This window comes from Myxocyprinus asiaticus, chromosome 31 (assembly GCF_019703515.2).
Source record: "Myxocyprinus asiaticus isolate MX2 ecotype Aquarium Trade chromosome 31, UBuf_Myxa_2, whole genome shotgun sequence".
Lineage (NCBI taxonomy): Eukaryota > Metazoa > Chordata > Actinopteri > Cypriniformes > Catostomidae > Myxocyprinus > Myxocyprinus asiaticus.
In genome coordinates, this window is record NC_059374.1 from 33,239,795 (window position 1) to 33,265,150 (window position 25,356).

Here is a 25,356-nt window from a genome sequence, read left to right on the forward strand (position 1 = left end):
AAAAACAAATAGAATGATTACTTCTCAAACTGCCCTTCTGCACTCTATAAGCTAGTTTTTGCCATTCTGTATATAAAAAAGAAAAAGACAGACTGATCTCATGAAAATTACATGACTGTGGCAACATTTTTGCAAAATGAAATTATGTGGTTCATTGTACATATAGCTGCAGTTTCAAAGTGAAATGTCCACCGAGGGCGCTAAAAGCAAGTTAAATCTCCCAAAAAGATTAGGTTTTTAACGTTAATGCTCTATGGAGTTTTAAATAAACAAAACCGACGTCCCTACCCTAAATCCATCACTTAAACCTAACTGATTGTGTCATAAAAGCAAATGAGAGGTGAACAAAACAGACATCCACACCCTACACCTAAACCTAACCGATAGTGTCATAAATGCAAATGTGAGATGAAAAACGCTGATGCAACTATGTCATTTCCTGACGTTTCGATGATACTTTCGGCTTATGTGTCGACTCATGTGCTTTGCTGGACTCTTGCCCCGGTATTTCGTATTCAAAGTCTAATGCTCAACTTAGTCACGTTGGAATACATTTTTAAATGTTAAAATGCATCATCTTTCAAATCATGCATTAAAGCAAAATCATTGTATCAGTAACTGAGCGAAAAATACGTGTTTATGAGTTGATAATCTGCAGTTTTACGCATGATTTGTGTGAAAATGAATAAAACTGATTATAATCAGTTGTTGTTGCGCCTCTAGTGTTTATTTCAACAGAAAACTGCTACGATACGTAGAATGAGGCATGTAAAACTCATTTTGCTAAAATGCATATATAGTAACATGATTCTATGAGACCAGGTTGTAAAAAGAATGATCTATTTGAGGGAGCTGTCCAGTCAACATTTGGCATGTATCCTTTGTCCAATGCAATCCAAATGGCATGAGAGAGAAAGTAAGAGACAAAGTGGAAGTGAGAAGGAAAAGCTTCTATAGCTTCATGGCTCCTTTGAACCAGGCTATCAGTGGACTGCGGTTTATTTGCTATTGGCAACACTACACAGAGCATACCCTCCCCGCACACCCCTTCTTCCCGTCCTCCTCTGCCCAGTTGTCATGCTCAGTAAACACGTCACGTCCAACTGTCCCCATTTCCCTTTCATGCAAAGGGCAAGACACGCACGTCTGGGTGTTTTAAAGTTTGCGTTAATGTGTGTGCTTGTGAACATCCGGGGAATGTGTATGTGTGCAAAGGCCAGATGGTAGCACCTGTTCAAAGCATTGTCTTATGGTCTGACTGATTCGATAGTCAGTATCAACAAATGTGTTTCCTTACCTTTCACAAACACGTCAATCCAAACATCTACTGAGAAAGCCGCACAAAAGCCGGAACAAGAGATTAAATGCTAATGCATTACAGCACCAACAAATACCCTTTAAAAGCGTATCACCTCTGATGTTTCACATTCTAACATTGACAAATTTAGATCAACAACTAGGAGAGACACATTTGATGATACCATATTATTTGAAGGATGATACGGTTTTATTTGAAGGATTTGTGAGAGGCACTTTTATGAAACTTAACAAGCCCCAGCAGTCTTTCATTTTGGATATGTGAGAGAAAACGTCGTCAAATTGCAGGAAAATTACTTCCATGATGCCCTGTCGGAGAGAAGAAATTAACTGAGAATGACAGAAGACTCAAATCTGAGGTGAGGTACCTGGCACGTCTTCAAAGTCAGACATTCAAGCTTTTGATGAAAGAGAATTCAAGATTCACAGAATACAAAGATTTTCGAATAACGCAATCTGTATGCTCCTATTTTTGCTCATGGACACTCAGTTTTGGACACATTTTTTTGAGCCAATCACCTGAGCCGTAAATGCCATTATGTGACTAATCACTTTGAAGTCGCAGGACAATGAAGTCCTGACAACACTTAATGCTAATGGCACCACCGGAACATGCACAATCCCAAGCTCTTCTCTAGTGATTATGCTGAGCTAAGATGCTAAAGGTATCTATTTCACACAATTATAAGAGCCCTCCAAAAAAATCAGGCCCGGTAATACATCTAATATAAGAAATATTTGAGATTTATATGTTGCAAAATGTTTTTGTTAGAATACATTGAAACAGGCTTTATGACCATATGAGTGATAACAATGTCAATTCAGCAGTTAGTCGAAAGTTCTGCTGTTGAAATCGGTCTGTGCTTACTGAAATTCGAATCACCGCTTTCCAGTGGCTGAAGGTGGAAGTGTTGTTGAACATATGGGGACGTGTGAGCTTCATTTTTCAGGTGAAATGTCCACAGAGTGGCGCCAAAAGCGAGTTGTATTTTTAGTTGTAAATTCTGTTCTACAGTCAAGAAGAATGTATATTTATTAACTCTACCCCTAACCTGAACCCCAACCCTATACCTAACCATCAGTAGAGTAAAATTTCAGAGCAAAAATGTAACCTCTGAATCGTGTTTTTTTTGTGAACGCTATTGCTTCCTGGTTCCCATTGGACTAGAACCTGTATCTTTGAGGTTGCTTGTACAATGTGCTGTCAGTAGCGCTAGAGAGAAATGTGTTTATGCTTAAATTGATGCAAAAATGTCTGATGGGGGATGGCTGGTTTGTAATTCAGCTGAATGTGAATGGATTTCAGGGTTCATTTCCCGTGTGATCATGTTGTTTTGGCTACAGAACTGTGTTATAACGGCATTTACCAACAGGGGCTAACACCCATACTATCCAGCCAAACCATAACCTCCTGGTGTGATCAGGCTGCAAGTTTAAACAGTATAGGAAGACAGAGTCTTCTACAGTGTGTACATTTGTGTCTGTCAGCTTGGTGAAACATAAAGGGCAATTCACAATGAGCATTCACCTTAAATGGAACTGGCCTTACCCACGAGGAACATTCCAAGATCATTTTAAGATCAGTATCTCCTACTGTGCCACAGTCATTTTAAACATTCAACAAAAGACACAATGAAACATGTATAAAAATGTGTTTACTTCTTCTGATCATCTGAATGGTAAATAATTGCAACAATTTACCAATTTTCACAAGCAATTTAGCATATTTTCCTTTGTGCATGTGTTTCTCACAGTAAGACCACCTTCAAGCTTTGTTAATGCCTGCACACATTTTAAACCTTAAAGTTTAAAGTCATATTCAACCAATGTGCACTTGGCCCAACACCGGCGTTTCATTGTTCTAGATTTGGCCTGCAGTTCAGGTATTAGATGTGAGATTGTGTTTCAGATGAATAAGAGCTGAAGGAAAACCTCCCAGTTAATTTATAACTGATGGTTAAATTGCTGAGCAGGGGTTTCGTTAGCACTAATGGCATCCAATATTTTCTCAAGCCCCCACTTTCTTTAACCATAATAGGTCACGGTCTAGTGCATATAGTATAACAAACTTTCTTAAGCAGAAGGACTAACCACTGCTTTGATAAACAACATTATTAAAAGGCAGAATATTTTTCCTAATCATTTTTTCATTTTCTTTGATGGAATGGTGGTTGCTGAAATCAATGTTATAAAAACTATTTTTAAAACTATTAATTTCATTATATTGTTAAACATTATTTTCACAGCAAGTACACTCCAATTCACCGCATAAAAAAACTTTTTTTTTTTTACTTATTCAGCATATTTTGGGGGTTTAAAAAATGATTAAGATGAAATTATTATTAGAGATGTGCACTTCGAGTAATTTTGTAGTCGAGTACTCTAACACATAAGAAAATGAGAAATCTATTTGAAATTTTGAATTAAAATTTTACCTTCAACCTTTGAACCTGTTTTTCTTATTTAAAAATAAGCACTAAGCATAAACAACAACATCTAGTTTAGATGACCGATACAACATTTGCACTCACACATAGAATCATCCATTGCAAGTCTTCTAAAGAAGACTACAATTACTTTAAATAATGACAGAATTTTCTTTTTGGGTGAACTATTCCTTTAACAACATCATACATCCACAGTGCTAACCAATGCATTGAGTTGTAACAGTAAGATTTAGTTGAGAGAAGCAGTTTCATTGATGCCCACATCAGTCGCATAGAAAAATCAAATTGCAATATTCAAGTAGTGTTTTAACTACTTAAATATTTAAAGCTGAATGAGTACTCGATTAAATGATTACTCATGCACATCCTTATTTAGTATACTGTATAACTTTTTTATTTCTATTTAAGTCTTGAAATCTAAAACTATTTTAAACCATTTAGGTATTTTTTTCTAATAAATATTACGCATGCAGTTAAGACCTCATTAATTGAGAGAATGCACTGTACTGTTTAAAGTTCATTAAAATATACACTTCATTTCCCATATACAGTACATTCATTTAAATGTCAACCTAAAATCCTGATGCTGATTAAAAAAGGACCTGGATATGTTATGTATCAACAACCCATTTGTGCTGACTTTATATAATTTTCTTTATTGTATTATAGGAACTAGAATGCAAGGCATTTGCTGTTCTTCAAAAACCACTTCAATGTTTTAATGCATTATTTCTCACATTCATGCATTGTAATACATCACTTACAGAAAATAGGATGTCACTGACAATTTCTTCATTGTATAAAAGTTCCTCTGGGCACAACTAACAGAGATTCTGTAGTCACTACAGTCCTTACACAGTGTGCCCCATCCCATTGCCAAAAGATAATAAGCATGACATCAGTTTTTGATGGACAGATTTGTTATAAATAAGACCGGAGGCTCCACTCATACTGGAGCTGTGCCAACTCTGTGCCCCCGTCTCCTCCATAAGCACAGTCTGCAAACTGACCTTATTTGGTCACTGTGGAGAATGAGGTGCCCTTGATGTCCACCATCGGTCTCTCTCCATCACACAGACAAGCAAGGCCTACGCAGAACCTGCCTGTAAGGCATCATTGCAGAACACTGACTTGTCTGAGCTTAAATTAAGAGCCAACTAGGATCACAATGGAAAGTCTGACTATTTTTATTGGATAGGAAAAAAATTAGGCCCCAATGTCGCCCACAAAGTAAGGTGTTTGGGTCTTGTTAGACAAATGTTCGTTTAATGCTTACTGTGCTTATTCTTCTGATTTCACTCTCTGAATAAATTTTTTTATTCCTTTAATATGATTATAAACTGAGAAATGTAGCTTCTCAGAGCTTTCTCTTTCATAGCTCTGGAGAATTATCAGTTGTATTATGTTTAAGTATCAACTTCGATGTGTCACCTAAAATTAGTGAAATAAAAACAGAAACAAATGGGGCAATTATTGACATGCAGTATTAAGAGTAAAAAACTATTAGTTAACATGCACAGCTCAGGCAATTTGGTGATGGAAGAATATGATGAGAAATCTTCAAGTTCATATTGAAATCTCTGACTTTTGATTGAGTGTGTCTTGGTAAATCTGAGCATAGTGTGTGACATTGTCAAGACATTGAAGAGTGTGAGATTACTGTGGTCTTTTTCTCAGAAAAAAAAAAAAACATCTGAGAATCACAAGACTTACTGGTAGGTAAGTTTTCATTCGATATCCATTTAATCTCATTGCTAGCTGCTACAAATGCATGCAGAAAACGCCACTCTCTCTCTCTCTTTTTCCTTTGAAATTCTAAATTGCTCTGGAAGGTTGTTGTGGAAACCATTTTGATGCTCACTTCCTGGGTCTCAAAAGCAGGATTCCCATGCGCACTTGTGAGGAGGAGCCATCCGGAAATCACTGCTTTCAGTGCAGTTCACTTAACGTGTGGCTCACTCAACAGAGAGTGAGAAATAAAGTGTGTTTGCGGCTAAAGGTCAGACTGAGTCTTGGGAGTTACGCCATGCTCGAGTGATCGCACTTACAATCTCTGGTGAGGTAATTTCCCCTACACACTGGCTTAAGTCCCCTACCCTCCCAGCCCCCATTTACACAGACTGATAGAGCTGGTTTTGCTTCATGACCCAGAATTAAGATTGGACATCAATTGATGACCCAATACACTGTACTTATTGTACAAAATAGCAAACATAGAAATGTATTCATATTATAAATATTACCATGAACTGCAGAGACTCAACAATACACCTAAAAATACCCAAAGAACTTCCAAATGGAAAATGCACAACCTCAGAGCAGACTTTCGAAGCTTCAAAGAGCATTAAATCCTGAAAGACAAGGATGAGGGGGGCTTATCTTTTCATGTTGTCGATAAAAAAAGATGGCCTTCCACCAAACCTCAGCTAAAGCTTCTCACCCATAAAGCCTCTCTGTAGCTTCACTACACCTCTCAGCTCCCCTGAGATGTTGGTTTGCAAGGTGTTTTAACATTCTTAGAACATTTTCAAGGACATAATCAGAGATAGCCACTTCTGCCATTAAGTGTATCATATTGTTATTGCAGGCACCACCGTGCATGCACTCTGCTATCACTCCAGACGGAGGTTTTATGAAGGTCAGCATTCTCTTTATGCCTGGAGAACACTGGCACTGGCAAACTAAATCCTGTATTTTAGGATCTAATCCTATTAACACTACTTCATTCATGTGAGTTTATGCTAGACTTAAAACCGAAAACATCAACCAGACTCTCTCTTTTCAGATATAAATGTGATTAGATTTTCTAAAGCTATGGCCAGTTGTACAGTCCACCAAAACGTTAAAGCGACAGCAGTAGGAATGCCCAATAGCGACAGCACCATACAGAGACTAATGACACCCAGCAACAATGTTGCTGGCGGTGTTAACAGGGCTTTAAGCAGCTTTCTTGCAATAAACAGCTAACTTGTGTCCATGTAAACAATATTGCTTTATCGTCCGACAGGCAAAAATCTTAAGTCTGATCGCTTAGAAAAGTAGCCCATCTGTTATCAACAAGCCATACAATTTAAAGTATGTCCGTAGCACAAACAGTTGCACAAGCTGCACGCTAAAGTTTAATACTTAGAGGTAGGGGATTTCTCAAATTATGAGCAATGGTGATGAAACAACTATGCCTTTTTCTTTTATTTATATATATTTTATATATTATATATAAGTCATAGTATAAAAAGATCAAATTGATATAATTATGATAACAAACAATTTGTCTATGAAACATAAATTTCCTCTTATTCATAAAACTTTAAAAGCCATTTAAGCATTAGAGTTGACTATTATGTACCATTTTTAAATGTCACAAATTGAAAAGATGTTTAAAGGTTTTTCACACACCGAAAGTATAAAATGAGTGCAAGAAACCTTATCTCTTCCTTCTCTGCGATCTCCTTTAAAGGCAGAGAAAGACAGTGTCATTCCAAAACACCAAGGTCAAGCCTTATCCCTGACCACTGCTCATTAAAAAAGCGGATTAGAGTGCAGACTTGGATGGACAAAAGATTATTTAACAGTGCTTTCTTTCACTGCTTCTTGATTGAATGGCCAGCTCTGAAACAGCTTCTCGAGGATCAAGCAAGTGTTTGAATACAAGTAAACGATAGTAGGTGTAATCCAAATTATTGAGCCCATTCTAATGTAAACTCTCATCCCCCTTGAAAAAAGGAAAATAGTGAACCACAGAACAAGGTAATGTCTTTCACCAGAGTCTTTACTATCTTCAGTTTCACAGTAGGATAGGTAACATATAACCTCTCTTGGATAATCCTTGCACTAGGGTACAAATCCTGCAATTGCAATATTAGATTTAGCAGGGTCTTCTGTAAAAGGGAAAGAAATATTTTAGGAAGGTCTGGGGCAACTTGACGGAACTGTTGGGCCAGTGCTGCTCTGTTACTATGTCTTATGTCCAACCTCTGTTTATTTTTGTTTCAAATAGTGCAGATTTATATATGTCACCAACCTAATGTTATCTAGCTGGCTAATTAAGATGAGGTTTTGTTAAAATTACAAGAGAGTCTTGTGAGTCTTGGAAAATCATTTAGAATAGGTTGAAAATGATAAACTATTCAGTGCATTGTGTTGCACAATATGCCACCATTTTGCAGCAAAAGTATGTTTTTGATTTATACTATACAATACATAACTTTCAGAGTTTTACTCAGGCTGATCCAATGAAAATGACATGACTGGGTCAACATTTTTGTAAAATAATATTACCTGGTTCCTTATATGTATCACGGCAAATCCAAAGTGAAATGTCCACTAATGGGTGCTAAAAGCGAGTTAAATATTCTCCCAATCAGATTAAGTTTAAAGGTTAATGCTATAGTTATAAATCAACACTGACCTCCCTACCTGATAGTGTCAGTAAAGCAAATGTGAGATGAAAAACGCAACTGCTGGAGCAACTATGTCATTTTGTGGCACTATGAAACTTTCGGCTCATGTTTCAACTCTCATGTTCTTCAGGACTGGTTCCCCCATCCATAGGATCGCAAGTGTAACCGTCTATCAGTTAAGCTACGATGCAATTTAATCGTGATCGAACAAGCTTGTAAATGTAGTTGGTTATGTAATGCAATGCACAACAGTAAAAGTGTTTATGAACTGATAATCTGCCGTTTTACTCATGATTTGTGTTGTAGCAACTCGTTTTTTTTTTTTTTTTTTTTATAATTTTGCAAAAAAAAAATTGGTATAGTAACATGGTTCTATTAGACCAGGTTGTTTATACTCTAGCTTAAAAACAAACAAACAAACAAACAAACAAAAAACTAAAAAACATGAAAAGTATTTATTTAAGTATGTTACAAAATATAAACATAATAAAACTATGTCGCTAAAAATAACAATTTAAACCAATCAACTATTTAATAAAACAAATCATATTTGTGGCGTGACCAGTGAAAATGTTGGCTGGGCAAAGTAAAAATAACTATAGGCCCAAACAGGCTAGCAGAAAATATTCTTATTGTTGAGCCCTTTAATATCATGAGTAGATCATGAGTAGATCCCATGAGTAGAAGTTATTTATCACTGTTAGACATAGTATTTGTCAATTGTTGTAATGCCATTGTGGATACACTGACTGACCAATGGAAATATGCAGCAGAAATAGAACACAGGATTTATTTCAGACAGTCAGTAGGGCAATCAGCTCATAATGAGAAACTTCAAAAATGGTAAGCAACGTCCTTGTGCAGCTATTATATCTGTAGGAAAGTCCTCTCCACCCACTGAGCACTTTAATTACCACCTTGGTGGAAGCTTTGTTGTGATGTAGAGAGCAGGAATTCATGTTGGCAATGGAAACAACAACAAAGTTTTGCTGGGCCAAACTCTGCAGTGTGCACACAAAAAGGTCACTGACGATTAAATGTTGAAGGTCTATGTAGATTAACAGCCAATTGTGCATGGCCTCTAGACATTTATAGAGGACACATCTATTGAGATAACTTCAAACACTTTATGAATGCTGTGAGCTGATTCTGGCATGTCAAAAGCAGTATTCTTCCATTTTCATCCAATGTATGGCACAAAAGGCTGGATATCTTAGCTGGAATCTGTTATTTATTAAGCCTGAAACACACTCTACGTTCATAACTCAATGCAAGTATGCTTAGCATTCTTACCGTTGCCATAAGGGACGCTATAGTGAACATTAGTGTGAACTGTCCACTGCTATGGCCCATTTTCTTGTTGATTTAATAAAGTTGTGTCAATTTTGTGTCCAAACAGAAGAAAGTCAAACAGGCTTGGAACAACATGTTGGTGTGTAAATGATGACAGATTTTATGTTTGGGGGAACAATCCCTTTAACTTTGGTTATTCATTCATACAGACCTGTATAGTAATCATGCAGTCATACAGTAGCAGTGGAGTCTGATACCAATTCCAGCTTGGTATCGGACTCCACTGATACGTGTCTCTTAAATGCAGCCGTGCCAGCCAGACATCACTTCAGTCTATTACGATGGACTTCAGCAGATGAACTGATGCCAACTCCAACCATAAGACATGGAATACTTCATATGCCATTGCCTGAACCTTGGACTTAGGATAGACCTCATCGAAATGACCGGCCGGTTGAACTGCGAAGCCTCACTGATCTCGGCCAGCATCACCTTGGTCTAATGATGGACTACACTCTTAAAATGGAATACACAGACTATCAATAAATTGCCAACAAAAGCCTTCATCAGCCAACTAACAAAGGACAATGCATCAACATGAACTTCTGCAGTTAATTCAGGCTGAACTTCAAAAGACAGTAGTCATTAATGTTACAGTTCTTACAAAATCTTTGTTTAAATACTGGCCCTTAACCCTTACCTAGTTTAATAATTTTAAACCATGACTTGCACTGCACATAAATAAGTAATATACTGGCATTATATTCATGCTGTTAGCCAGAGGGGAACTGGCTCCCACAGTGAGCCTGGATTCTCCCAAGGTTATTTTTCTCCATTAACCAACATCTTATGGAGTTTTGTGTTCCTTGCCACAGTCGCCTTCAGCTTGCTCACTGGGTTTCTAAATACAATTATTATTTAATTACTTATTTTTATACACACTTCATAATCGTATTTAATCAAACTACACAATGATGACTCTAAGACTTTATAGATATTACGGTTTCATTTTCTGTTAATGCATGATTTTCTGTAAAGCTGCTTTGAAATGATGTGTGTTGTGAAAGGCGCAATACAAATAAAAATGACTTGACTTAACAGACCGTGTTTGATTTGCACAATTTCGAGGGTCACACCTGCAAGTAAATACAGTTATCATTCCTAAACACTGACGGTGTGAACACAAACTTAGAGACTTCCTGCAATGCTAAGGAATTAATTGTCCAATAACATTCCACTAAAGTAAAATATCCATCCAAGTTTTATTCACATGGACAAGTTTGTCCAAGTCGTGAGTCTTGGGATTACAGAATAACTAAAAGCTGTGGTTGAAAGGAGCATTATTTACTAAACTTAGAAAAGCCATAGTGCGTTTCTACTTAATGTCAGAAAAGTGAAAACTCAAAGGGACTTCAAGAGGAGGCTGAAAAGGGGCCAGAATGGAAGCAGAAAAGAAAAAACAACACGACCATATAACAATCCTGAATGAGATGGACGTGACAAAGAGAGAGTGACTGTGGTTTTTCTTGACCCAATGCACAGTGTTTGCTGGCTCGTCGGGTGGAATAATGACAGCTTGTTTGCTGAATGGCATCAGTGCAAGGACATGGCGAGTAAAAGCTGGGCCCCCTGACTCTCAAGCCTCATGCTAATAGCTCTCAGGATGTTTGTGGTGAGCCTATTCTCTCTTCTGGTACAGTTCCAACTGAGCTGCCTCTTTTGGAAGGGCCTGTTTGAACAGCATTAGTCACTTGTTACTTTTTTGTGTGGCTTTCCACAAATCTTTTCTCAGAAAGAAAGATCTCTCCTCCAAACTCACACAGAGAGAGAATGCCAATTTATACAGCCTGAAACAACTGCTTTCGACTTGTCAAACAGGTAAAATCGAGAGTGATTGGAAAAAGACAGCCTATGGTGATGTTTCTCAACTTTTACTAACGACTGGAAAGCAGCTAGGGTTTTGAAGTTTTCTTTGTTGATGAGTAGTTTGGGATGAAATTGCAGCCTGTGTTCTTGGAGTGATTTAAAAGCAGAAACCTGAACAAACTTTGGTGGAGAATAAATTTTTTGGAAGACAAAATAAACAAAAAACACATTAAGATTGAATTGATTTGAAGTTATAGGGGGTTTTCAACTGGAGTCACTTAAAGCAGAAACATTGGAGCATTTTAAAGAAGATTCAAATCATAAAGATATGGTGGGTACAAATACAAAAATATAACTAACAAACTAGGCTACTGATATTGCCTGCAATCATTTGAGCCATATTGAAACTAATTTGCATATACGTGCACTGTTTATGTGGTCAAGAATTCTTTGAGTGAAAGCTAACTGTCACATGCAATTCAAATCTTGCATTACAGTTATCGGCTAACACTAATCTGTTATTGCAATCTGTACTCAAAATGCATATTTATGCTGTTCTTTCAACATAGTTAATTAACTGGTCTTTTTTATTAGCCCTTTTTAGTGAACACACTACATAAGCTTTCACTGTCGCATGAAAATGTATACTGAAAATGGAAAACATCCTATAAACCATTTTGTTTTTGGAAATTTTATCAATAACATTTTATGCAACGCAAACAAAACCTTCTCTAAACAAAAAGTTTCCATCTATATACAATACCATCAGTCCATCACTTCCCATTTCAGTCACACTACAAAGGCTAAAAAAACTTTTAATGGTACTGACAAATCCTGAGTTAATTCAGCATAAGCCCTGTTTATTCCCTGTCTGCCCTGAACCATTCATCTTCCTCCACAGCAGACCTTGCTTGAGACCAAAACTAAGGTCTCAAACTTTAGTGGCAGCCTGGGGGCTTAAGAAATATGGTAAATGATTAGCTCCCAGACAATTAAATATTTTCCTTGTTCTCCTACACATTGAAAAGAAGGGGAATAAAGCAAAATGACAGAAAGGAAGTCAGCAATTCAGCTTTCATTCATCATTACTAATATTATTATAAGGAAGATCATAGGTTTAATGTAATAGAATATTACTTAATACATTTAAGCTTATATTTAAAGGGATAGTTCACCCAAAAAAATGACAAATCTCTCATCGTTTACTCATCTTTATGCCGTCTCAAACTCGTATGACTTTCTTTCTTCTGTGGAACACAAACAAAGATATTTTGATGGAGATTTAAGGTGTTTATGTCCACACAATGCAAGTCAATGGAGTCCAACACTTTGAAGCTCAAAAAAGGACATAAAGACATCATAAAGGTAATCCACACAACTCGAGTGGTTAAATCCACATCTTCTGAAGTGATACGATCGAGTTTGAGTGAGAAATGGACTGAAATGTAACTCCTTTTTACTGTAAATCTTGGTGCGAACATGATTTGAAACTCAATTACACTTCGTCGTGCTTGATGCATGCACAGAGTGCATGTACAGTTAAAGTCAGAAGTTTACATACACTTAGGTTGATGTAATTAAAACTCATTTTTTAACCGCTCCACAGATTTAATATTAGCAAACTATAGTTTTGGTAAGTCATTTAGTACATCTAATTTGTGCATGACACAAGTAATTTTTCCAACAATTGTTTACAGACAGATTGTTTCACTTTGAATTGACTATATCACAATTCCAGTGGGTCAGAAGTTTACATACACTAAGTTAACTGTGCCTTTTAGCAGCTTGGAAAATTCCAGAAAATTATTTCAAGCCTTTAGAAAATTAGCCGATTAGCTTCTGATAGGAGGTGTACTGAATTGGAGGTGTACCTGTGGATGTATTTTAAGACCTACCTTTAAACTCAATGCCTCTTTGCGTGACATCATGGCAAAATCAAAGTAAATCAGCCAAGACCTCAGAAAAACATTGTGAATCCCCACAATTCTAGTTCATCCTTGGGGGCAATTTCCAAATGCCTGAAGGTACCACGTTCATCTGTACAAACAATAGTACACAAGTATAAACACTATGGGACCACACAGCCATCACACCGCTCAGGAAGGAGATGCATTCTGTCTCCAAGAGATGAACGTAGTTTGGTGCAAAAAGAGCAAATCAATCCCAGAACAACAGCAAAGGACTTTGTGAAGATGCTGGAGGAAACAGGTAGACAAGTATCTATATCCACAATAAAACGAGTCCTATATCGACATAACCTGAAGGCTGCTCAGCAAGGAAGAAGCCAATGCTCCAAAACCGGCATAAAAAAGCCAGACTACAGTTGGCAAGTGCACACGGGGACAAAGATCTTACTTTTTGGAGAAATGTCCTCTGGTCTGATGAAACAAAAATCGAACTGTTTGGCCATAATGACCATCGTTATTTTTGGAGGAAAAGGGGTGAGGCTTACAAGCCAAAGAACACCATCCCAACCGTGAAGCATGGGGGTGGCAACATCATGTTGTGGGGGTGCTTTGCTGCAGGAGGGACTGGTACACTTCACAAATTAGATGGCATCATGAGGAAGGAAAATTATGTGGATATATTGAAGCAACATCTCAAGATCAGCCAGGAAGTTAAAGCTCGATCGCAAATGGGTCTTCTACATGGACAGTGACCCCAAGCATACCTCCAAAGTTGTGGAAAAATGGCTTAAGGACAACAAAGTCAAGGTACTGGAGGGGCAATCACAAAGCTCTGACCTCAATCCGATAGAAAATTTGTGGGCAGAACTGAAAGAGTGTTTGCGAGCAAGGAGGCATACAAACCTGACTCAGTTACACCAGTTCTGTGTGGAGGAATGGGCCAAAATTCCAGCAACTTATTGTGAAAAGCATGTGGAAGGCTACTCAAAACGTTTGACCCAAGTTAAACAATTTAAAGGCAATGCTACCAAATACCAACAAAGTGTATGTAAACTTCTGACCCACTGGGAATGTGATGAAAGAAATAAAAGATGAAATAAATAATTCTCTCTACTATTATTCTGACATTTCACATTCTTAAAATAAAGTAGTGATCCTAAATGACCTAAGACAGAATGTTTTCTATGATTAAATGTCAGGAACTGTGAAAAATTTAGTTTAAATATAGGTGGCTAAGGTGTATGTAAACTTCTGACTTCAACTGTACAGTGCGCGATCATGGGCAGAGTGCAAAAAGGAGATGCATTTTGGTCTGTTCTCACCTAAAACTGATCGTATCACTTCAGAAGACATGGGTTAAACCACTTTATGATGCCTTTATGTCCTTTTTGGTGCAAGAAAGTGTTGGACCCCATTGACTTGCATTGGATATCAACACATCATTTATGCTTCAAAAAATCTTCATTTGTCATACGAGTTTGACATGGCATAAGGGTGAGTAAATGATGAGCGAATGATCATTTTTCGGTGAATATTGCGGTCCGTGGTCACGTGAGTACTAGCACAAGTTCTCGCATGAACACACGACACTAAAAATGAGCATCTCTCATAGCACTTTTTTTTGTTGTGAAAACGGACTTCAATTTTGTGTTGTATCTCATCCAAACCCATTGCATGCCTTCAGAAGATTTAAAAAATGATGCACAAATCGAATGGACTACTTTTATGATACTTTTGGGTAATTTTTTAATCTTTAAAGTAAGGCACTATCCACTGCCTTTGTTTTGCAACAATGGACCAAGATTTTTCTTTAAAAAAATCTCCTTTTGTGTTCCGCTTAAGAAAGAAAGTCATAGGGGGCCTGGGTAGCTCAGCAACTAAAGACACTGATTACCACACCTGGAGTCACAAGTTCGAATCCAGGGTGTGCTGAGTGACTCCAGTCAGGCTTCCTAAGCACCCAATTGGCCCAGTTGCTAGGGTGGGTAGAGTCACACGGGGTAATCTCCTCGTGGTCACTATAATGTGGTTCTCGCTCTCGGTGGGGTGCGTGGTGAGTTGTGCGTGTATAGCGTGCAGCCTTCACACGTGCTATGTCTCTGCGGTAATGCGCTCAACAAGCCATGTGATAAGATGCATGGATTGGCGGTATGAGACGTGGAGGCAACTGAGATTCGTCCTCTGCCACCCGGATTGAGGTGAGTCACTACGCCACCACGAGGACTTAGAGCACATTGGGAATTGGGCATTCCAAATTGAGGAGAAAAGGGGAGAAAAAAAAGAAAGAAAGTCATATGGGTTTGAAACAGAGCGACTTTAGCATCTTTTAGTGCTTTAGCATCACATTTCAGACGTTCAACCGATGAATAGCAAGTCATTTTGAATGCTGTCTGCTTGAAAAGTAGTTCTTCTAATACTTTAAACACTAAATAAGTAATAACAATAACTTCTGGCAAGAGATAACATGTCAAATGCATTAACTTTACAGAGAATAACCAAAGCACACTATTAAGCTTTGGTCATACTTGAGTTGTTTCATAGCGGAAGTATTTTAGGGTCTATACAGACCTGAAGAATACCTAAAAATTGCATTTTCCATTACCCTTAACTGTCACCATGCACAGGCGTGAAAGGCCACATGCAATCGAAGAGAAACAATGCTACTCTGTTCTGGGGTGTCATACTAATGCATTCTGGGCAATCTGTGACCTTTTCACTGAAAAGTGGTATTCTGAGTGCCATTTCTAGAAAGAGCACTTCACTTCCGAGGCTGTGCAAAGCAACACAGCAGGATGGAACAAGTGACAATCAAATGGGCTGTGAAAAAGAGGTTGGTACATTAGAATCCGACAACTGCAATGTAAAGGTATCAAATCATACATTTTTTAATATTTAATTTTTTTTTTCTCTGAGGTCTACTTATAATGCCAATGAAGTTTAGAAGCACCAAAATTTTGTTTTTTTTATGACCATTTTCCACACTGTCTTTGGCCCTTACAATTAAAATCACTGTACTGCACTTATCGCAAGCTGTGAGTTTTCTGTCGAATCCACGGACCCATTCTTTAATAACACACTCTTCACAATGCCTGAATTACATTGTGACAGGTACACAAAACAATCTGTGCTGAAATGTGCCACTAAAACTGTTAGGATCAAACAAGAGATCTTCAGATGCCCATTATAGTTTAACATTAGAGTACCAAATTGGTGCTGTTGACGTGTAAATGTGCATGGTAATGTGTGCATGTGTTCAAATGTATTCATCTGTTTGATATCAGAAAGATGTGGAAGTACAGAACAAGCTATTTTAACAGCTTAGTCTCTATAAATAGTCTTTTTATTCATTTGGAAGTTTTGAGTTCTGAAAGTTACGGTATGTTTTCATAGAACAATAAAATCCTTTATTTCAGAAAATCAAGGATAACTTGATTCCTTATGATATGACCCATTTAATCTTTTAAAATAGCTGCTTTTCTTTAAAAAACAAAACAAAGGTAATTGTTTGATAATATTTAAAAGTTTAGTGAATTATCACACTAAGAGAGTTTTCACTTGTGTACAAAATGCAAAAACCTCTAAGAAATAAATGACCATGGAATCTCCATATTAATGAATCTCATGGCTGTGTAAACACACATTGTTAAACACTGGCTATTTTCAGGTCTCCCGGACAAGTTCCCAAACACACTAAGATCAGACAGCATGTAAAAACACATAAATCAAGTGATTTACGAAAATGACGACTAGGGGCAAAAACCAAAGGCATGCCGAAGCTTGTAAAAGTACTGTACATTGCTATGATAAAGTGCAGTTAACAGAAAATGCAGTGAAGCTCATACAGACTACGGTGCTCATGCTGCTGTCTTGGGGCTTGAGAAGGCAGTCAGTGTGCGTGTCGTTGATTTACAGGATGAAGGTCACACTCACAGCCAGGACAGATTGACTTTCATCCCCTGGGAATGGCCTACACTCGGGATGGCTCTTTCACAGTCTGCAACATGCGCTAAATCCCCTTTGGTTCCTTGTAAAACTCAATGTTACAAGGACGGAGTCTAAAAGTGTAGCAGCTTGGTCAAAGGCATTGACTGTTGAATAGACTAGTGTTAAAGAAATGCAGTGTTGAAGACATCTATTGACTAATTATGAATAAATGAATGAATGAATTGATTGAAGAAAGGAAAGAACTTAACTTCTGATGCAAAGCATTTCCTTTCATTAGTTTTATCACTACAAGTCATTAAAGCCATATAGTCACAGCGGCAATCATTACTCATGTTAATAAGAATTATTGTCCTTCAGAATACTAGAAAGATATGTACTAAAAGGCTGTTTCTTTTTACACTACAGCTTTGGATGCAAACCTAAGTCTGGTTGACAATAGATTTTGGTTCACTAGGTATGACAACTGATTCCGAACATGGATGTGCGCCAAGCACCCACACCAGATCTGGGTAATGGTTCATGTGGGCTCCAGTATGGTTCATAATTAGTATGTAGGCAATTCAGCCTGAATTATCACACCGAGATATGTTTTACTTGTGTTAAAAATTTTATGTTAAAAATAGGGCTGTCAATATAATGCATAAATTTATTGTGATTAATAATAAACAAAAAATGTGTTAAAAAACAAACAAAATTAATCATGCCCCCCGACCTGTGTGTAAATTCCATAATGAAAGAAGGTATTTTCCTACCATCGGAGCAATTTAAAGCTTGAAACCCATTTAACTTCGTTAAGAGTGTGATCAGCAGGGGGCAGTCAGCCCACTTCATAAAACTTCACAAGCAGTGACCCATTTTCGAGCTCCACACATTTTTGACTGCAGCGGTTTTGAGACACGATTTTCAAATTTTTAACTTCTTTTAACTTGACAAAGCGTCCTAAAATGTGGTGTTTATACCGCTAAACTTCCTAAAGCGATGAGCATGTAAGATGCAAAACAGTAAGAAGCTCTAAAGCGTCCGTCTCTTGCATATTTACATTGACCGATAATTAAAATTAATGCAGACGGAATGCAAGAACATGTCCTGTGAGAACTAGAAAGATTAATGGTCTCAATTGAAAATTGCTTGCTGTGGACTGCAGGCCAGTGTTAGGCATTTCTTCAATGATATGCAAATAAAAAAACTAAATACTGACTTTTAAAGCCACTTTTTGCATTGTCTAATCAATGTTTTACTTGTCTGCAATTAGCTGCATAATGCAATGTACTTCAAATTATTTTATTAATAATATATATTATATTTATAATTATTTGAATTATTATGTATTATTATTATAATATTAAATGATCTTTATTTGAGGGCTTTTCTCACCAAATATTGATGTATGCGATTAATTGTGATTAATTTGATTATTTACTTGCCATGTCATTGTAACAGGGGGGATTAAAATGGGAAAGGAGGAGGCGGGAACCGGCTGAACAATAAAAGTAATATTTAATGAAAACATAAACAAAAAGACACAAACATAAACACACACGGCAGCTGCGTGTGGCTCTCTCTCTCTCTAACTGCAGCATCCGGCTTGTCTTTATCCCTCTCCTCGGCTGATTAGCCCAATTGAGGCCCCACCCTCATCCTCGTCACACTCCTCCCTCCTTTGCCTCAGGCCGGGGAACCCCCGGCATGACGTATATCCCTCCCCCCTCCTTGCCTTGTCCTTCCAGCCACGTCTGCCGGCAGGCTTTCCCCACCTTCCTCGAGCCCTGGGAGGAGCGAAAAGGGGAGGGAAAAGGGGAGAGGGAAAGAGCGAGGCAGAACGACAATGAGAGAGAGAGAGAGAAGAGAGGAGAGAGAGAGAAACAAAATGGCTCGCCGGTTCCCAGATACGCCATGGCCTGGTCCTCAACCACTCCTCCACCCTCTGGCGGACAACAGCCGCTCCTCCCCAGGTGGACAGCAACGAGTCCGCCAACCCCTGGCGGATACAACGCCCCTCCGCGTTCTGGCGGCCGATAGCGAGCCCCTCCGCCCCTGGCAGTGGCTCCACTGCTCCAGGTGGCCGGCAGCGAGCCCCTCCTCCTCTCGCGGACAGCGGCCATTCCTCCGCGTCCAGGCGGCCGGCAGCGACTGCTCCCTTGGGCGGACGGCAGTGGCGAGGACTCCACGACAGTGCATCCCTCCTCTTTCCTGGGTTTTGGCACCAATGTAACAGGGTGGGTTAAAATGGGAAAGGGGGAGGTGGAAACCGGATGAACCATCAAAGTAACATTTAATTAAAACTTAAACAAAAAGACACAAATATAAACACACACCCGGCAGTTGTGTGTGGCTTGCTCTCTCTCTCTCTAACTGCCACATCCGGCTCATCTTTATCCCTCTCCTCGGCTGATTAGCCCGACTGGGGCCTGGGCGTGTGCACTCACGGCCCGGCCCCACCATCCTCCTCCTCACAGTCATGTAAATAATTTGATTAAAACATTTTATTGATTGACAGCCTACAGTTAAAAATGTGAACTGCTATTGATGATGCATCATTTATAATTTATTATTATTTGTTGTATATTTGTATTTTTCTGAATTCCTGTATATTTAGATATTTCCTATATTCTATATTTTTCTGTATTTTTTTTTTTTTTTTTTTTTTTTACATTTATGTCTTATCTCTACTCTCTTTTCTAAACTTATGCAACAGCCAGTGGAGCACAATTTTGTTGTACTTGTATGATGACAATAAAGAGCTTGATTGACTGATTGAACTTGACTTTGGCGATCCAGCTTGAATTTGACTCATCTCTTGTATGCAAATGCCTATGTGTATAAAAATGTGGTAGTAAAACCAAAAGACAAAAGCAAGAGTAAAAAGTAAAGTAAACAACAGCTTCCATTTTTGGCACCTTCTTCTCCTGAGTTGTTATTCTAGCTATAGCTAAATTGTTGTCACAAGTGCTAATGGTGATACAAATGTTGATAACACTTGTGCCAAAGTTCAGAGCCAAATAATACAACATGCAAAGGGAACTACGGGGAAAGAAAATAGGGGTGGAATCTACAGTAACTTGAGTTTGAAACAAGCAACCTGAATATGGATAGTTAACATGAAATACTTCTGGAAAGTTAACATGTCCTGTGGCTATATTATTTTAAGCAGCATAAAATAATAAAATAATTATAAATAATAATTATGTTTTATTATTTTTTAATACTATATAGTATGAAAATATGTATTTTATTATTACTTATTAAATATAATTATATAACGATTAATAATATTTATTTTAATAATATTTATCATTATTTATTCATATAATTTGTAATTATTAAAATTATATATATATATATATATCCAGTGGCATGCAAAAATTTCTGTTGCTGTGAATAGTTGAGTAGAAGATGAACTGATGTCCAAAAGGCATAAAGTTAAAGATGAAACATTCTTTTCAACATTTTAAGCAAGATTAGTGTATTCTTTTTGTTTTGCACAATTTTAGAATGAAAAAAAGGAAAGGAGCACCATGCAAAAGTTTGGGCACCCCAAGAGATTTTAGCTCTCAGATAACTTTTACCAAGGTCTCAGACCTTAATTAGCTTGTTAGGGCTATGGCTTGTTCACAATCATCGTTTGGAAAGGCCAGGTGATGCAAATTCCAAAGCTTTACAAATACTTTGACTCCTCAAACCTTGTCCCAACAATCAGCAGCCATGGGCTCCTCTAAGCAGCTGCCTAGCACTCTGCAAATTGATGCCCACAAAGCAGGAGAAGGCTATAAGAAGATAGCAAAGTGTTTTCAGGTAGCCGTTTCCTCAGTTCATAATGTAATTAAGAAATGGTAGTTAACAGGAATGATGGAGGTCAAGCTGAGGTCTGGAAGACCAAGAAAACTTTCAGAGAGAACTCCTCGTTGAATTGCTAGAAAGGCAAATCAGCGACACCTGCACAAATATGACCTTCATGGAAGAGTCATGAGAAGAAAACCTTTCCTGCGTCCTCGCCACAAAATGCAGCGTCAGAAGTTTGCAAATGAACATCTAAACAAGCCTGATGCATTTTGGAAACAAGTCCTGTGGACTGAAGTTAAAATCGAACTTTTTGGCCTAAATGAGCAAAGGTATGTTTGGAAAAAAAAGGGTGCAGAATTTCATGAAAAGAACACCTCTCCAACTGTTAAGCACAGAGGTGGATTGATCATGCTTTAGGCTTGTGTTGCAGCTAGTGGCATAGTGATTATTTCACTGGTTTAATTAAATACCAGCAAATTATGGAAGCAAACATCACACCATCTGTAAAAAATCTGAAGATGAAAACAGGATGGCTTCTACTACAGTATAATGATCCTAAACACACCTCAAAATCCACAATGGACGACCTCAAGAGGCGCAAGCTGAAGGCTTTGCCATGGCCCTCACAGTCCCCTGACCTAAACATCGAAAATCTGTGGATAGACCTCAAAAGAGCAGTGCATGCAAGATGTCCCAAGAATCACAGAACTAGAAGCCTTCTGCAAGGAAGAATGAGTGAAAATCCCCCAAACAAGAATTGAAAGACTCTTAGCTGGCCACAAAAAGCATTTACAAGCTGTGATACTTGCCAAAGGGGGTGTTAATAAATACTGACCATGCAGGGTGCCCAAACTTTTGCTTCGGGCCCTTTTCCTTTTTTGTTTTTTTTAAACTGTAAAAGGTGGAAATAAAAAAGTAAAATTGCTTAAAATATTAAAGAAATGTGTCATCTTTAACTTTATGCCTTTTGGAAATCAGGCCATCTTTTGCTCACTTAGCTATTCACAGCAACAGAAATTTTGATCAGGGGTGCCCAAACTTTTGCATGCCACTGTACACTACCGGTCAAAAGTTTTGAAACGCTTGACTGAAATATTTCTCATGATCTTTAAAAATCTTTTGATCTGAAGGCGTATGCTAAAATGTTTGAAATTAGTTCCCTATCTGTCACTCACTCGACGTTGTGTCGATGTAGTGATACTAGGGGTCACTCTTGGGAGCCCCAAACACCTCTGCTTTTTTTAAAAAAGGCCAATGAGAATTGGCGAGTGGAATTTGCATGCCACTCCCCCGGACATACGGTTATAAAAGGAGCTGGTATGTAACCACTCATTCAGATTTTCTCTTCGGAGCCGAGCGGTTCTATTCATTGAAGCTGAATTCATCCGCGAAGTTCATTCACGTCATCTGCTGGATTCTACGGCACATTTCAGCGGCTTCTCCCCCTCTACACCCGTGGAGTGCAGAGAACGCCCCTGGGTGCTTCGGCAGAACAACTAAAAGAGTATATTCTAAAAGAGTATATTTTCTTTCTAAAAGAGCGGCACACACGGGACATCTTTTTAAAGATGCCTTTCCGTTTGTGTGTTATTCCTGGTTGTGGTCGTTATCTCTCCCCTTCTGATGGCCACGATCGCTGTCTTACGTGTCTGGGCGCTGCCCATGTGGAGACATTGTTCATGGATGGGTCTTGTCCTCATTGCGAGAACATGACCATGGCAACGTTGCGGTCACGGCTTTCATTCATAAGAAAGCAAGCCACCCCAGCGGCTCCCCGCCTCAGTCCTTCTACCTACGGGTATGAGGCCGTGCCGGTTAGCACTGGGGGAGATTTGGGGACCTCAATGGGACCACCTCCACCAGGTATCCCACCACAGACCTCCCATTCCCCAGCACACTCGCTTGCCCCGGTCGGGCGCTCAGACGAGATCGCCGGCTCGTTTCAGGGCGAGTTCGACCTCTTGTTCAGAGCCCGGGAAGAAGACGAGTTATCGAGTGCAGCATCGGAGAGCGGGCTCGTCCAGTTGGACGCAGAGGCTTCGACTGGGCTTCCTCCTTCGGGAATGGTCGCCCAGTCCCAGGCCGACGCGGAAATGACGGACATGCTTTCCCGGGCAGCCGTGAGCATCAGACTAGAGTGGAACTCTCCCCTGAACCCTCGTGGCGGACCCCCCGCCCCTGTGCGCCCAGCTGTGGCACAAACATGCCACACGGGATTGGTTCCGGTGGACTACGGGGACGAGACTCCTCCTCCCCCCTCCTCGGCCAATCTTATGGTGGGAGGCAGGAGCCAGGTAAGTGCTTCGATGTCCCTGGATTCAGCACGGCAACGGGGCTCGAACCCCCTCGACGTGGCACCTCGAGCTCCACCCCACGAGGCCTCACCTGCCGGTACGTCCGACATGATCATTCCCTTGGTCCCACTCGCCCGGAGTTTGGACGCGTGGCTCACGCTTTCCAACCCTTCGCGATGGCTGACCCGGACCGTCTGACTCGGCTATGCGATCCAGTTCGCCAGGCACCTGCCCAGGTTCAGCGGCGTCCGCTTCACCTCGGTAAAGGGCGAGAATGCCGCTACATTGCGTGCGGAGATCGCTAACATTCTGCGCAAGGGTGCGATAGAGCCTGTCCCTCCAGCCGAGATGAAGAAAGGGTTCTACAGCCCTTACTTCATCGTACCGAAGAAAGGCGGTGAGTTGCGACCAATCCTGGACCTGCGAGTACTGAACCGGGCTTTGCACAGATTCCCGTTCAAGATGCTGACACAAAAACGTATACTAGCGAGCGTCTGGCATCAAGATTAGTTCGCGGTGGTAAACCTGAAGGACACGTACTTCCACGTCTCGGTCTTACCTCGACACAGACCCTTCCTGCGGTTTGCCTTCGAAGGGCAGGCATACCAGTACAAGGTCCTCCCTTTTGGCCTGTCCTTGTCCCCTCATGTCTTCACGAAGGTCGCAGAGGCAGCTCTTGCCCCGCTAAGGGAAGTGGGCATACACATCCTCAACTATCTCGACGACTGGCTAATCATAGCTCACTCTCGAGAGTTGCTGTGCGCACACAGGGACCTCGTGCTCCGACACCTCAGCAGACTGGGGCTTCGGGTCAACTGGGAAAAGAGCAAGCTCTCCCCAGTTCAGAGCATTTCTTTTCTCGGTTTGGAGTTGAACTCAGTCTCGATGACAGCATGCCTCAAGAATGAGCACGCACAGTCGGTACTGAACTGTCTGAAGGCATTCAGACAGAGGACAGTGTTTCCACTGAAACTTTTTCAGAGGTTCCTGTGGCATATGGCATCCTCAGTGGCGGCCACACCGCTCGGGTTGATGCATATGAGACCGCTTCAGCACTGGCTTCAGACTTGAGTCCCGAGGTGGGCATGGCACCGCGGGACACATTGCGTGGCCATCACGCCGATCTGTCGCCGCCTCTTCAGTCCTTGGACCGACCTTGCATTTCTACGGGCAGGGGTTTCCCCTAGAGCAGGTCTCCAGGTGCACTGTGGTTACAACAGATGCCTCCAAGACGGGATGGGGTGCCATATGCACCATATCCTGGACTGGCCCGCGGCTGCATTGCCACATCAACTGCCTAGAGTTGTTGGCAGTATTGCTTGCCCTGCGGAGGTTCCGGCCGTTGATCCAGGGCAAGCATATGTTGGTCCGGACGGACAACACAGCGACGGTAGCGTACATCAACCGTCAAGGCAGTCTACGCTCCCGTTGCATATCACAACTCGCCCGCCGTCTCCTCTGTAGTCAGCAGCGCCTCAAGTCGCTACGAGCCACTCACATCCCGGGCGACCTCAACACCACAGAGGACATGCTGTCACATCTGGTTACCCTCAAGGGAGAGTGGAGACTCCACCCTCAGGTGGTCCAGCTGATTTGGAGTTGATTTGATCGAGCACAGTTAGACCTGTTTGCTTCCCGGGAATCCTCCCACTGCCTGCTTTGGTACGCCCTGACCAAGGCACCTCTCGGTATAGATACGCTGGCACACAGCTGGCCCCCTGGACTACACAAATATGCGTTTCCCCCAGTGAGCCAATTCCCAATTCCCCTGAGGAAGGACCTTCATCCTCAGGGACGGGGCACCATCTGGCACCCGTGACCAGACCTCTGGAATCTCCACTTCTGGCCTTCGCTAAGTGGTGTTCTTCCCGAGGTGAAGACCCCCAGAGATGCGCAGTCGGATCGGTGCTTTCCTTCCTGCAGGAGAGGCTGGAGGGGTGGCTGTCCCCCTCCACCCTGAAGGTGTATGTAGCCACTATTTTGCCGCATCACGATGCAGTAGATGGTAAGTACTTGGGGAAGCACGAATTGATCATCAGGTTCCTGAGAGGCGCTAGGAGGTTGAATCCCTCCAGACTGCACTTCGTCCCCTCGTGGGACCTCTCTG

The 25,356-nt window shown here is 40.3% G+C and overlaps 1 protein-coding gene across 1 annotated transcript in view; it reads right to left on the reverse strand.

Annotated features, from left to right (window-relative positions):
- The window catches only part of LOC127422165 (FRAS1-related extracellular matrix protein 2-like), a 154,119-nt gene that overhangs the window by 60,477 nt on the left and 68,286 nt on the right, over positions 1 to 25,356 (reverse strand). The window lies entirely within an intron of this gene.